The sequence below is a fragment of the Apodemus sylvaticus genome, chromosome 5 (assembly GCF_947179515.1).
Source record: "Apodemus sylvaticus chromosome 5, mApoSyl1.1, whole genome shotgun sequence".
Lineage (NCBI taxonomy): Eukaryota > Metazoa > Chordata > Mammalia > Rodentia > Muridae > Apodemus > Apodemus sylvaticus.
Window position 1 is genome coordinate 12366173 of NC_067476.1, and position 13236 is coordinate 12379408.

Genomic DNA, 13236 nt, shown 5'->3' on the forward strand with positions numbered 1-13236 from the left:
GTGGAGTCTTTTTGTTTGTCTGGTTGGGTTGGGTTGGTTTTGGTATTTGAAGACAGGTTTTCTCTATGTAGCACTTCCTGGGTGTCCTAGAACCCATTCTATAGACCAGGCTGGCCTCAAACTCACAAAGTTCTGCCTGTCTCTGCCTCCTGAGTATTGGGATTAAAGGTGTGCATCACCTCTTAATTCCCCTAAAGTCCCCCTCCCCCAACTTCTCTTATGTTTATAACACTTGTAACCCAAGTCTGTTTGAATAGGAATGTCCGGCCTACAAGGAATGGCACTAGTAGGAGGTGTGGCCTTGTTAGCGTAGGTATGACTTTCTTGGAGGCAGTGCATCATAGGCAGGCGAGTTTTGAGGTCTCATAAACTCAAGCCATTTCTAGTGGCTCACAGTCTCTTCCTGCGAATCCAGATGTAGAACTCTCAGGATCTCCAGTACCATGTCTGCCTGCATGCCATCATGCTTCCTGCCATGTTGATAACGGACTAAGCTCTGACTTAGCCCTAATTAGTGAGCTAGTCCTAGTTAAATGTTTTCTTTTGTAAGAGCTGCTGTGGTCATGGTGTCTCTTCACAGCAATAAAGCCCTAAGGCAGCATCCCAAAGAGTAACAGTTAAATGAGAAAATGGCTCATAGTAACTCCATCCGCTTGCTGCCTGGTATCCGATACCCACTTGACTGAATTTAGAATCACACTCAGAATCTCTGAAGACTGCTGCAGACAGTTAACAAAGGAGGAATGTTGGAGCACTGTCCGATGGCCTGGAGTCTAGGGCTGAATAAACACGAGCCAGCAGTCACCTGTCCGAGTCACACCATGACCACAGCCTCACATGCTTACCATCATGGTTTCCCTGCAGTGGTAGACCATATCCCTTAAAATGTGAGCCAGAAGAAGCCCTCTCTCCTTCTCGTCCTTCTTCTTCAGGTATTTTGTTACAGCATTGAGAAACAATAGCCAATGTAAGCCATTCATGCTTCATCAACAAAGTCTAGCACACTTTCTACACATATCAAACAATCAAACACACTAAAAGGAACAGGAATATTCTGTACAAATGAGGGTGATTTCACTGCAGGAAGGCTAGCCAGGCTCAAAACAGTCAAACCCCAGTTCACCACTTTCTTCCTCCCACCTGCCATTCCTTCCAAATTCCATTTTTCAGTGACTGGGTCCATCCACCATCTCCTATCAACAAAGGCAAAGATAAATATCACCCTCCCTCCTCACCACATCACTGTGCAAGGGTCTTCTGCCTCAGCTTCATGAAATAGCCACCCATGGCCAGGATCAGGCCCCACTAGCTGGCACCTGGACTCTGGCAACAGCATCCACCATCCCCTGATCTCTGCCTCCTCCTTGTCACCAGCTCTATACTACAGCAGGATCTGCAGTAACAGGCTTGCACTAGCCTCCATCTATCCCAGGACAAGAACCAAATGCATGCTCACGATCCCTTGGGCCCTCTCAAGCCCCCTTGTACCCAACTCCTCCTCCAAGTTTCTCATCCAATGACATATTCAACACATACACTGGCCTGACCAACATACCAGCTCACCCGGACTTCTGTGTGGTTGCACAAATGCACCTCCTACCCAATTCCTGCACCCAGAAAGCTAAAGACTTTCTCTAAGACCTGAAGTTTTATGTGGTCCTATGAGCTTCCATTTCTACTGTGTGGCCTCCTCCAACACTGTCCTGTCTTCATTTACTGTCTCCTGACTATCAAGACCACAGGGTCCCCAGGGCAGTGACACAGTATAGAGCCCAGTTACATGCTCCATAGATTTATACATCATTATTAAAAACCGGTAATGAGCACAAGATATCCTCAAATACCCTCAAGAAGAGAAAGGGCAGCCAGTCTTCCAAGAAGTAGAAAGAAGGCTAGCTGCTCTCCTGAAGGCAGAGAAACAACCGCTCAGAAAGCATTGCTTAGCTAACAGATGGTAAGTCCAGAAATCAACTTCACCAGCTAGGACATAACGTGGCAGAGGTGGCTAGCTCAGTCTAACCAGTTCCATTTCCCAGGACCAGCATTCATCCCTCTCTCGTTTTCAACACTGGCCACACTGGCATCCTCCTGCTTCCAACTCTTAAGTACTGATGACAGACATGTGTCACCACACTGAGCCGGCTGTAGTTAATATTTTACATGCTGATTTGTTACTGTTTTATGCTCAGGCATTTAATATTGTACAAGACAGAACAGGGCTGGTTTTCATTGCACTGCAGCTAGCATAGTACTGGTACTCACTAGCCCCAACAAGGACAGGCCAAGTAGACAGACAGATGGTCAGATGGGGCTGGCAGGACAGGGAAAATGGAGTAGTAGCAAGGCTGCCCTCTGCCTTCAGCTGCAGGTGTGGTCTGACCCCCTCCAGCTCATCCTTGGCAGTCAGCCAATCCTGAGCTTCCCTGAGAATGCATAGACACCCCTCAAAGTAGATTCTGACTCCACATTTGGTGATTTGTTTTTCCAAAATATAAGCTGCTCCTCTGTATCTTAGGAGCACCAGTGGGTATGCCGGTAAACTAGGTTCAAGGCTCTCCCAAGACTAAGATGTTCCTCCATTTCAACAGCCCAGAACCATGATGGAAACTGGAGACCAGAAACATTGTTTCTTATAGGTAGCCACTGTCACCAGGCTAGTCAGCAGAGCCTCACAACTAGTCAGGGCTCAGCCCTGCTCCCTTGTAGTCACAATGACTCAGCTTTAGAGTCTGTCACCTGAGATAAACCCATAACCACTGACATGGTTTATTAGCAGTTATGCATGACCTCCTGGCGGCTGTTACAAGATTGCTATATTCAAAAGAATTTGCTCACATGACTGAGAAATTAGGACAACTGAGCATGAAACCCAGACAAAGTCTCTTCCTCTATCTGGGAACAGAGGATGCATATTCCTCCAGACTGACAGGCTACCTGAGGAGCACAGAGGCCATGGATGCTGCGTGCAAAGGTGCCCAAAGATAAGGTACATAAGAAAGCTAAGTGAGGTCACAAGGAGGCCATATGCCAATCAGTAAGACACCTGATCAACCTTCCCATAGAAGCTAAATCATAACTGGTCATCAGGCGTCAAGCACACACACTAATGACTTCTCTTACTACTCACTACAGTGTCAGGAGTCACTGGTCCTAGCACAGTTGAACTTAACTCCCCAAATCCAATGAAAGGAAATTAAAAATACACAAAGTCAAGCAAACCTGAAGCAGGTACCTTTGTCTGTGCAGCTCCAATTCCTCAGCTTGCCCATAACTCCACAAGGCAAGGGACAGATTTTACTCTAAGGTGTCTAGGGTGTGAAAGAGGCACCTACAGCAGCAAAAGAACGCCAACTGTCTCACAACAGCCTCGCCCTGAATAATGAAGCTGAGCTTCCACTGTCTTCAGTGAATCACACCTACCTGCCCGATCAACACAAGGCAGAAATAACTGCCACCGAGAAACTGAGCACTGTGAAGTACTCCAGTAGTATATGAGGGAAGGGACCTCTGAACCAACATGGAGTCACACCAGTCCATTTCTTCAAGAGTTCATTCCTCAATTGTTTAACTGCCAGATACCCACACAACGGCCGCTTATCTAAAGAGCTTTCTTTTTTCTTTTCTTTTCTTTCTTTCTTTCTATCTATCTATCTATCTATCTATCTATCTATCTATCTATCTATCTATTTGAGATAGGGTTCACCTGTATAGGGGAACTCACTCTGTTGACCAGGGTGGCTTCAAACTCAAAGATCTGCCTGCCCCTGCCTCCAGAGATCTGGGATTATGCCAGTTCATTTTTCAGTTCTGCAAGCCTGACTAAAAGCCAGCCTAGGACAAATAAATACTTGGGGGAAAAAAAGAAAGGAAAGGAAGAAGTGAAGGATTGAGAGGAAAAGTTACAAAGAAGACAGAGTGAAGGAAATGGTTAAAACAGCGGAAGTCACTAACTCCACATAACATTGGCACAAAGAAGAAAAATAAGTTCTTCTGAATTTATTAACTTGTTTTCCATAAATATGTAATTCAAAAATGATCTCCCTGGTCCTACTTACCAGACTCCACAAAAGTGGGTAAGAATTGTGAGACCCAGGAAATGTGGACATAAAGGTGCTTGCTAGTGCTCCTCCCTTCCCAAAGACGTCATTTCCAAGAAACCTGTGGCTGTCAAGGCCAAGCATCTAAATTTCATTCTGATTGCCTGGGGCTGCAGATAGCTCTGTGGTTAAGAGCACTAGCAAAATACAATACAATACAATACAATACAATACAATACAATACAATACAATATAATACAATACAAAAATAAAATAAAATAAAAAAATTAAATTAAATTAAATTTAAAAAAAAGAGCACTGGCTGTTCTTCCAGAGGCCCTGGGTTCGGTTCCCAGTACCCACATGGAGGCTCACAACTGCCTCTAACTCCATTTCCAGGGGATTTGATGCCCTATTCTGGCCTCCTTGGCCACGGCATGCACACACACACACACACACACACACACACACACACACAGAGAGAGAGAGAGAGAGAGAGAGAGAGAGAGAGATTCACAGTCTGGAATCATATAACAATAAAACAGGAAGGGCCAGGACCAGGGAGCACCTGGACAGGCCCTGCCTACAGTGTCTCTCCCTCTCTGGTACCATCCGCCCTCCTCAGATCAAGACCTGCATCTGCCAAGCCAATGCAGAAAGAGGCTGCACCTTCCTGGCTGCACTAGCCAGCCCCATTGCCAGCTCATCTGAGCTTCAACACATTCTTTGAACAATGAGTCACACAGTTTTCACATGTGATCATTGGTAGCTCCCAAAAGGCATCCCAGAAATCATTACTCTAGTGAAAAAAGAGTCTCATCCTAGCACACATAGACAGTTGTTCTTGAGCAAGCCCTTTGGCAAGTGCTGGTTAATGTCATCTCTTGGAAACTTTACAGGGCCATGCAGAGGGAGGCACTATCACATCTCTATACCAATGAGGAAACAGAGGTAGGGGCATTTCCTAGAAGCCATGAGCTCAAGAGCAGGCAGACACTGCCTCAAGCACACCCTCAGCCTCTCTGATGCTAGCTCAGGAGATAAACTTCCACAAAAGGGCAGATGAGCACAGAAGTTCTGCAAAAGAGCAGAGAAGTGTAGGACCTGGGTCTGGATGGTCTCTGCTCTCCTGATGCAGATGAGACAAGCCCACCTATAGGGTGGCCCCTGGGAAAAGCTTAGGGAATCCATCAGTGCTCAGGTAAGTAGGGTGCTTATCTGATTCTGAGCCTTACTACCTCCTTGAAGGAGAGGAAGACAAGAGGGGAGACCAGCTCACAAGCCTGAGAGGAGCATTCTCAGGATGGCTGAGGGACATCTGATTAGCACCATTAACACTGTGCCAAGGCCAGAAAACAATCAGAGAAGCACTGCTTGGTGCTCCTCCAGACAGCCTCCTTCCAGGTCCTGTGCTAAGTGCCCCACTATACCCCACTCCAAAGCCCCAACTCAGAATACTCATCTTACAAGGCAAGGAAGACACTCGCTGTGGGTGACACAGGCTGTCTGTGGCAGCTATAATGTCAATCCAGGTCAGCCTACTCCAGAGCCTAAATCTGCTCTGCCATTTCATTCCATGGCTTCTGCAGAAGCTAATCACCTCCAGTCATCCTCCATTTGCACTAATGGGCAGGACAGGACTGAATCATCCCAGGTGCCTACTATCCAGTACAACATGTAGCCCACAGCATGAGCCACAGAGTGGAGAGTGAGTGTCCACCTGGAGAAAGATTAATGAGTGCCCACAACAACAATTAAGGAAGTATGTCCTGCGAGTCCTGCAGATCCAACCAACACTCTCTTGTCCATGTCAAAGTTCACAAGCTGGGGTGGAGAGACGGCTCAGCCATTAAGAGAACTTGCTACTCTTCCAGAGGTCCAGAATTCAGTTCCAAGCACCCCCATGAGGGTGCACAATCACTTCTAAGTCCAGATCCAGGGGACCTGATACCCTCGATTCTATAGTCCACTACATATACATAGTGTACAAAAACTCATTCAGACACACACAGATCAGATAGGCAGGTAGGTAGGTAGGTAGGTAGGTAGGTAGGTAGGTAGATAAGATAGATAGATAGATAGATAGATAGATAGATAGATAGATAGATAGATAGATAGATAGATAGACAGACAGACAAACAGATCAATAGATCTTTTTTACGTCTATATGCCACCTAGTCATCTCCCTAGGCCTTCTTCCTCCAGCCCAACTCCTGGCAGGCTGAGAAGGAATGGCGGGGACAGAGACCCACGTCAGCAATATGGCCAGCCCATCTTCAGGCCTACATTTCCCCAGCTCTGCCCACTCCAGACTCCACAGGATACCTGTTGCAGCCACACTAAGCCACCATGAGCACTTGGGAATTTGGTTAGAGCCTAGAGACTAGGGTGACTTAGAGAAAAACCATAGGCAGCCACATTTGGGACACATGGCTCATCTGAAAACAGGTCTCGCAACACCATGGCACAAGAAGCCTATTCTGGCAGAGCCTGGGACTCACAGCACGCAGACTTTCTCTGAACACTAAGAAACACAGGTACAATGCCACACATTCAATAACTCAATACATGGGTCACAGTATGCACATGATGACAGTAAAGAACTGAGTAGCTTTCACAAAGGAGGAAATATGAAGTAGTGGTGGCAAACACCTTTAATCCCAGCACTCTGGAGGCAGAGGCACGCTCATCTCTTGAGTTTGAGGCAGCCTGTTTTACAGAGTGAGTTCCAGGATAGCTAGGGTTATACAGAGAAACCCTGTTTCGAAAAAAACAAAAAGGAGGAAAATGGAGGCTGGGGAGACTCCTCCCAAGTCACCCAGGGAAGTCATTGTTCCCTGATCACCCCTACTGCTGGGCCCACCACTTAGCTCTGTAACTACTGACTGGAGTATCTCTCTCCACACAACCCGTGAACATGTTAAGGCCATATGTCTCTGTGCCTGCACACGATGTCTCCATGCTCACCTTCAACTGCCCAGTGAGCATCCACTGCCAAGGCCTGGGGTCCACTTGGGGCTCTGAGCCATAGCAGCTCACCTGCTCCAGGCATCCACACAGCCTGCCACTGTGCATGCTTTGCAAGCATAATGTCTTCTCTCACAAAACTCAAGACAGATCTGATTATCATCACCCAGAACCAGTAAGTAAACTACCCCATGTCATACAGCCAGTAAGTGCCACAGCTAGACCCAAATCACAGGCTAAACAGAAAATCAGTTTTCAATTCCCACATGCAAACCCCCTTTCCTTTCTCTTTCAGTTCTCTGTCTCACACCCAAGTACAAGCACTGCCCTTTAACCTATTGTACACTGGAACCAAAGCCATTTCATCCCTAGAGAAGAAAAGGGGACATCTTGTTAGTCTTCTAAACAATGACTACTAGGCAGGAATGAGTAAACACCATGGGGGTAGGGAACAGAAACCAGTGCTTACAGTATCAGAGGAATTCTATATACCAGCTGAAGCAGTCCCCACAGTTAGAAACTTTTCCAGACTACATAGAGTCAATGGATACACAAAGGGGGCAGGTGGTATGAACTGATTGCTGCAAGAGAAAGAATAGAGAATACACAACCCGTCACAGCAGCCTCCTCCAAGGAGAGGACTAGGAACCACCAGCCTGAAGTGCGACAGATCCTAACATCTGAACCCCTCCTTGCTTAAAATAATCCCTGTAATTTTTGTTTAAGCTTATGAGCTGAAAGTTTTACAGCACTATTTAAAAGAACTGACTGTGAATAAGAAAGCCATGTGAGCAAACACATATGAGTGCAGTGTGCACTGAGACTGCACAGGACTGGAGGGCAGTCTTGTTTTCTCTCTTTCTAAGAAGCTCACTGAGAATTTCACACAATGCGTTGGCATCATATTCACTCCAACTCCTCCCAGACCCACCCCTTCCCTACCCACCTCACTCCATGTCCTCCCTCTTCTTGCTTTAAATCCATCAAGTCCAGCTTGCGTTGTTCATATATTCTTGGATGTGAGGGATTGTATTGGAGCATGGAAAACATACCAAAGACTACTTGGAAAGAAAACTGACTCTCACCTCTTCCAGCAAGTACCGATTGCAAATGACTCCTGAGCCAGAAGTGGGACCCTACCACTCCTTTCTATGCTGGAATTTGGTCTGGCTTAGGCTTGCACTGGTCTTGTGCATACTGACACAACTGCTATGAATTCCTATGTGCAGTGCCCTGATGTGTCTGGAAAACAATTTCCTCATAGTCAGCCCCCACCTACGGCTCTTACAGGCTTTCCATCCCCTCTTACGTTTTAGCGATCCTCGAGCCTAAGGGAAGAAATGTGATACAGATAGAAGTCCCATTTAGGGCTGAGCATTCCACTGCCTCTTAGTCTCTGCACCTTAACAAGTGTGACTCTCTCTGCTGTCACCTAATGTAAGAAGCAACTTCTCTGATGAAGGCTAAGGACGCTCTTCTCTACAGGTATAATGATAGGTATTAGGAGTTCTTACCTGGGGCATATGACCTATCTAGTCACAGGTTCTTGGCCCATAATGGTTCCAGGTGTTGGTCATCATGTGAAAGTGGGTCTTAAATCCAATCTGAAAAGGATTAGTTACTACCATGACATTCAGAACATCAGTGCACCAGTGGGTGTATCTTGCCAGGCTAGGCACTATAGTTCATAGGGTTCATAGTTGATAAGATCAATGATCACTTTCCTCTTCGGGTGAGTGTCCAATCCCTATGAAACTGGACAGTGGGAATAAAGTTTCCAGCTCAGTTTCTCTGTGGACTATGATTCAATTATGTGGCCTCTTCAGCAATGGGGTCTTAACTTCAAGTTCTGAAGAGCAGCCAATAGCATTGGCAAGAGCCTATAATGTTTGAGGGTATAAGGAATCTCACTGACTAAAAGAGATAACAGAGTCCTGGAACTGAACTCTTTGTTAGTCTGCAACATCCATTGGAGTATTTGTACCCTGTTATAGAGTAACCGTATTTTAGCTCTGTGCATATGTGTGTGTGTGTGTGTGTGTGTGTGTGTGCGCGCGCGCGCGTGCACAGTAGTAGGCTTCCATGACTTTGTCAGTTATTCCTCTCTGTATTCTCTCACTCTGCCCTTCCATCCCTCACCCCAACTTAATTCTTCCTGTTTCACAGTTTTTGCCTTTCATGTTGAAGCTCATAAATTCCACTATAGCATTGCAATTTGTTGTTGTTGTTGTTGTTGTTCAAGACCAGGTCTAATTATGGCCTTAAAAGCACAGAGATCTGCCTCTGCCTCCTGAATGCTGGAATTAAAGATGTCCACCGTCACATCTGGCCATGACAGTCTTGTGCAACAGACAAAACACATGCTGAAGGCACAGCAGAATTGCAAGCAGGAGAGACAGTCAGCCAGACTGGCTTCCTAAAGAATGTCCTTCATCTGCTTCTTCAGCAAAGATTTGGTAACTCCCCTCCAGGCACCCAACAAGAGCAATACTGCTCTGTTTTATTTTCTGAAACAGACTATTGTGAGCTGTGATGTGAGGGCTGGGAACTGAACTTGGGTCCTCTGGAGGAAATGTCCTAACCACTCTGCCACCTGTTCAGCCCCTAAACAGATAATTTTTTTAAAAAGTAAGTCATGGGTCACTGACTTCCACCTTCCTGCTTTTCTGAGAAAATGTTAAGATTTCCAGCTTGTCAATTGGAAACCAGAGCTAGCACACTGTCCAGCATTCTTCCTCTCAGCTATGAAAATGTAGCTCTGGAGAGGGAAAGAGACTTGTTTGACGTTATATAAGATACAGAGGCCTCAGACTTCCTAGTCCTCATCCTCTTGTGCCACACGCTGCTCTGAGTACTCAGTGCTAGAAGCTGGGCAGCCAGGGGCCGCGGCAGGGAATAAAGGATGCCATATAACTGCAGTTCCTTCAAACAGCTTGTTGATTCTTCACAACAAGTTTACAAGGTAAGTCAGGCTTTTTCTTAACTTTTACAGCTAAGGAAATCAAATCTCTGAGAAAGTAAAAAGCTGGTGTTAGGTCACACAGGAGAAGGAACAGCGGGAGGCTTCAAGCCAATCCAGCTGCCTACTGAGTCAGAGCTGTGAGGAACAGGTTAGGGCATAGATCACAACAGTTTTCCTCTCAGCTCTGAATGAAGTTGCCCTAATAACACATTAAAAGGGCAATTATAGGGGCTGAAGAGATGGCTCAGTGGTTAGGAGCACCTGCTGCTCTTCCAGAGGTCCTGAGTTCAATCCCCAGCAACCATATGGTGGTTCACAACCATCTGTAATGGGAGCTGATGCCCTCTTCTGGTATGTCTGAAGACAGCTACAGTGTGCTCATATAAATGAAATAAATAAATCTTTTTTTAAAAAACCAATTATGAAAAAAATGAAGCCAATTATGGGGCAAGTAAAAGGACTCTGAGGTTATACAGGTGCCTACCGCCAAGCCTGACACCTGGGACCCATATGGTAGAAGCAGAGCAGACACCCCAAGTTATCCGCTGAGCCCCACATGCACAGTTACATGCACAAAAATATAACTGTAATAAAAAAATTTTTTTTTGGTTTTCTGAGACAGGGTTTCTCTGTATAGCCCTGGCTGTCCTGGAACTCACTCTGTAGATCAGGCTGGCCTCAAACTCAGAAATTCGCCTGCCTTTGCCTTCCAGAGTGCTGGGATTACAGGTGTGTGCCACCACCGCCTGGCCAAAAATATTTTTAAGAAGAGAAAAATTAACCATCTAATTTTCTGATATGCAGGCTTGGGCTTCATTTTGACACAAGGACAGGAGAAGAGTCCGTGAGCGACTCATAGCCTCTGCTAGGACAGGGTGGAACGACTCACACATGGCTTGTACACCTAACCTGCCACATAGTGCTCCCCCAAGAAGAGCCTGTCCCTGAGACATCTCCATGACACCACTGCATCACCAATGCCAATAGTAGCAATGGAAGCCAGCATCGTGGTATTTGGTCCCCCAAAGTCCCAGGCTTCTACAATGAAGGCAAATGCAAGCAGAGACATTTCTGCACCATGTCTTCGGTCCATATAACACAGGGTGAAAGTATGTCGGGTCAGATTGGCCAAGCACTAGTGAGGAAACACAAGGTACTCAAAGGTCACACATAGATAAAGGGTACTTCTGGAGCACAGGGACCCTATCATATATCTCTCTTCTGTCTCCATAAACAACTAATGAAGGTCTGTTGTGCTCTTCATCCTAAAGTCTTCTTTCTGAACTGTGGCAGAATCAAGTTGGCAGTGGGAGCATTCCAGAGGGCTCTTTTTTAGGCCTACTCCATCAGGTAAGAGTCCACACTGGACCTGGGGTCTAAAGGTCAGCCAACAACTAAACACGCTTCACTTTCCATTGATCCTGGCTCCCCAGGCTGCATTCCTGCCAAGGCTTCACAGGGAGTACCATACTCTAAACCACCTCTAGTTTGGAGGAGGGAGTTCCCCAACACAAACCTAATTCAAACTCTCAGGAAAGAGACCTTAACTCACCTCTTGACAAGTATTGTTCTCTGACCCCAGAAGATCACAATTAGGCACCAGGGATGGTCACTTTGCCAAACAAAACACTCAAAACGCAAAAATAACTAACTCCCAGGTGCCTGTCCCAGCTCTAAAATGCTGAGTTCTTGCTGTCATCCCACCTCTTCACCCTCACCACACTGCCGTTTCTATATTTTTGAGACCAGCACTGTGAAGATCTGTGTGAGCATCTGCTACCAGGAGTCAATAATCCAGAACCCTTCCAACATCGCACCAACGACTGACTACTCTTGAAGAGCACACATTTTCCAACAGCCGATCAGCCAATGAAATACAACCACCCCGAAATCCAGCCAAGCTCCTTCAACAGCAACAGGGGAGTAAAAAAAAAAAAAAAAGAAAAGAAAAGAAATCAAACCCAAAACAACAAAAAGCAGTGCGCCCCACTTAGGGCTCATTTTGGCACAGGAAAGCAGTCGGCCTATTAATGAGGGCAGCTGCAATCTTTGTGCCACTCGGCAAAGACACAGGCTGCCCTGGCCCACCCCTCCAAGAGGCAACCATGGTTGTCTCCAGAGTCCGCAGAAAACCCAAAGCCCAAAGACAGAGGACAGCTTCTCCCTTCTCCCGTACGGGTCCCACTTACCCTCAGGCTACTCCTCACCTGCAGCCCTGCTTCTGGACCTGCCAATGATCCTGAGCCCCGCCCCCGCGCCTCCTTCCCTCCCCCCCACGCCTCCTCCCTTCCCCCTCCCTTGCCCCCCCCCTACAGGAAATCCCCAGCCCCGCCCGCTGCACCTGTGCTTTTCCCGAGACTCTCCTTGCAGTCCCTCCCATTGCTACCCCAGGCCCCGCCCCTCACACCTGAGCTCCTTCCCCGCTGCTAACCTACTTGCAGGTTCCCTTTCTGGTCCCTAAGACCTGAGCCCCCGCCAGACCCCAAGCCTCGCGCCCAGACTCCGCCTCCACGCCAAGGCCTCGCCCCCAGTCCCTCACGCGGGACCCGCCTCCCGCACCTGCGCCCTTCTCCCCCGCCGCCATCTCCCCCCCCCCCCCACCACACGCTGTCATTCGCGCCCCTGGGACCCGAGCGGGCCAAGGTCCCGCCGCCCACCCACCCAGCCAAGGTCCCACCCTCGGGCTGAAGCCCCGCCCCGCCCCCTCAGGCCGGGGATCCCGCCCCGCCCCCCCCCCCCCCCCCCGCACCTGCAGCGGCCCGCGCCCAGGGCCCCGCCCCACCAGCCGCTCCCCTCACCGCCTCTCTCACCGCTGCAGTCGGGCTGGTCACCTTGACGAGAGCCGCAGTGGCTGCCGCCGCTTCTTCATGGCCCTGCAAGAGGCCCAGCGGCAGCGGCACCTTCGTTCCGAGACCCGGGTCGGGAGCAAGCTTGAAACGCTGGGCCGACGCAGGAGCCCAGCCGGTGCCCAGCCGCAGTAGGAACCGTCCACTCTTGGGCCTGAGCGGCGGCCAGAGCAACCAATCGGCGCGCGGCACAGTACCAGGATTCTCCAACCAGCTTGCTGTAGGGGCGGAGACACGCAAATGAACCGGCTGGTTGCACCAGTGCGCAGCCGCTGCAGCAGCGGTCCCCCACCGGCCACGGCCTGCGCTTCGGTCCTGCAGATGCTTGCAAGGATGCTCCGCTGCTCTCATCCGGCTCAGCCGCCCGCCACGCCCACCCCCTGCCTAGAAATAGACTGTCTCCAAACATCCTTCCAGGCCTCAC

At 48.3% G+C, this 13236-nt stretch overlaps 1 protein-coding gene across 4 annotated transcripts in view; it reads right to left on the reverse strand.

The window, feature by feature from the left end:
- The window catches only part of Ralgps1 (Ral GEF with PH domain and SH3 binding motif 1), a 237172-nt gene extending 224207 nt beyond the window's left edge, over positions 1 to 12965 (reverse strand). For all 4 annotated transcript variants that reach the window (XM_052182232.1, XM_052182231.1, XM_052182229.1 and 1 more), the window contains exon 1: positions 12777 to 12965. The gene's annotated coding sequence lies outside the window, so the exon portion shown is untranslated. The remainder of the gene's footprint in view (positions 1 to 12776) is intronic.
- Between the last annotated feature and the right edge of the window lie 271 nt (positions 12966 to 13236).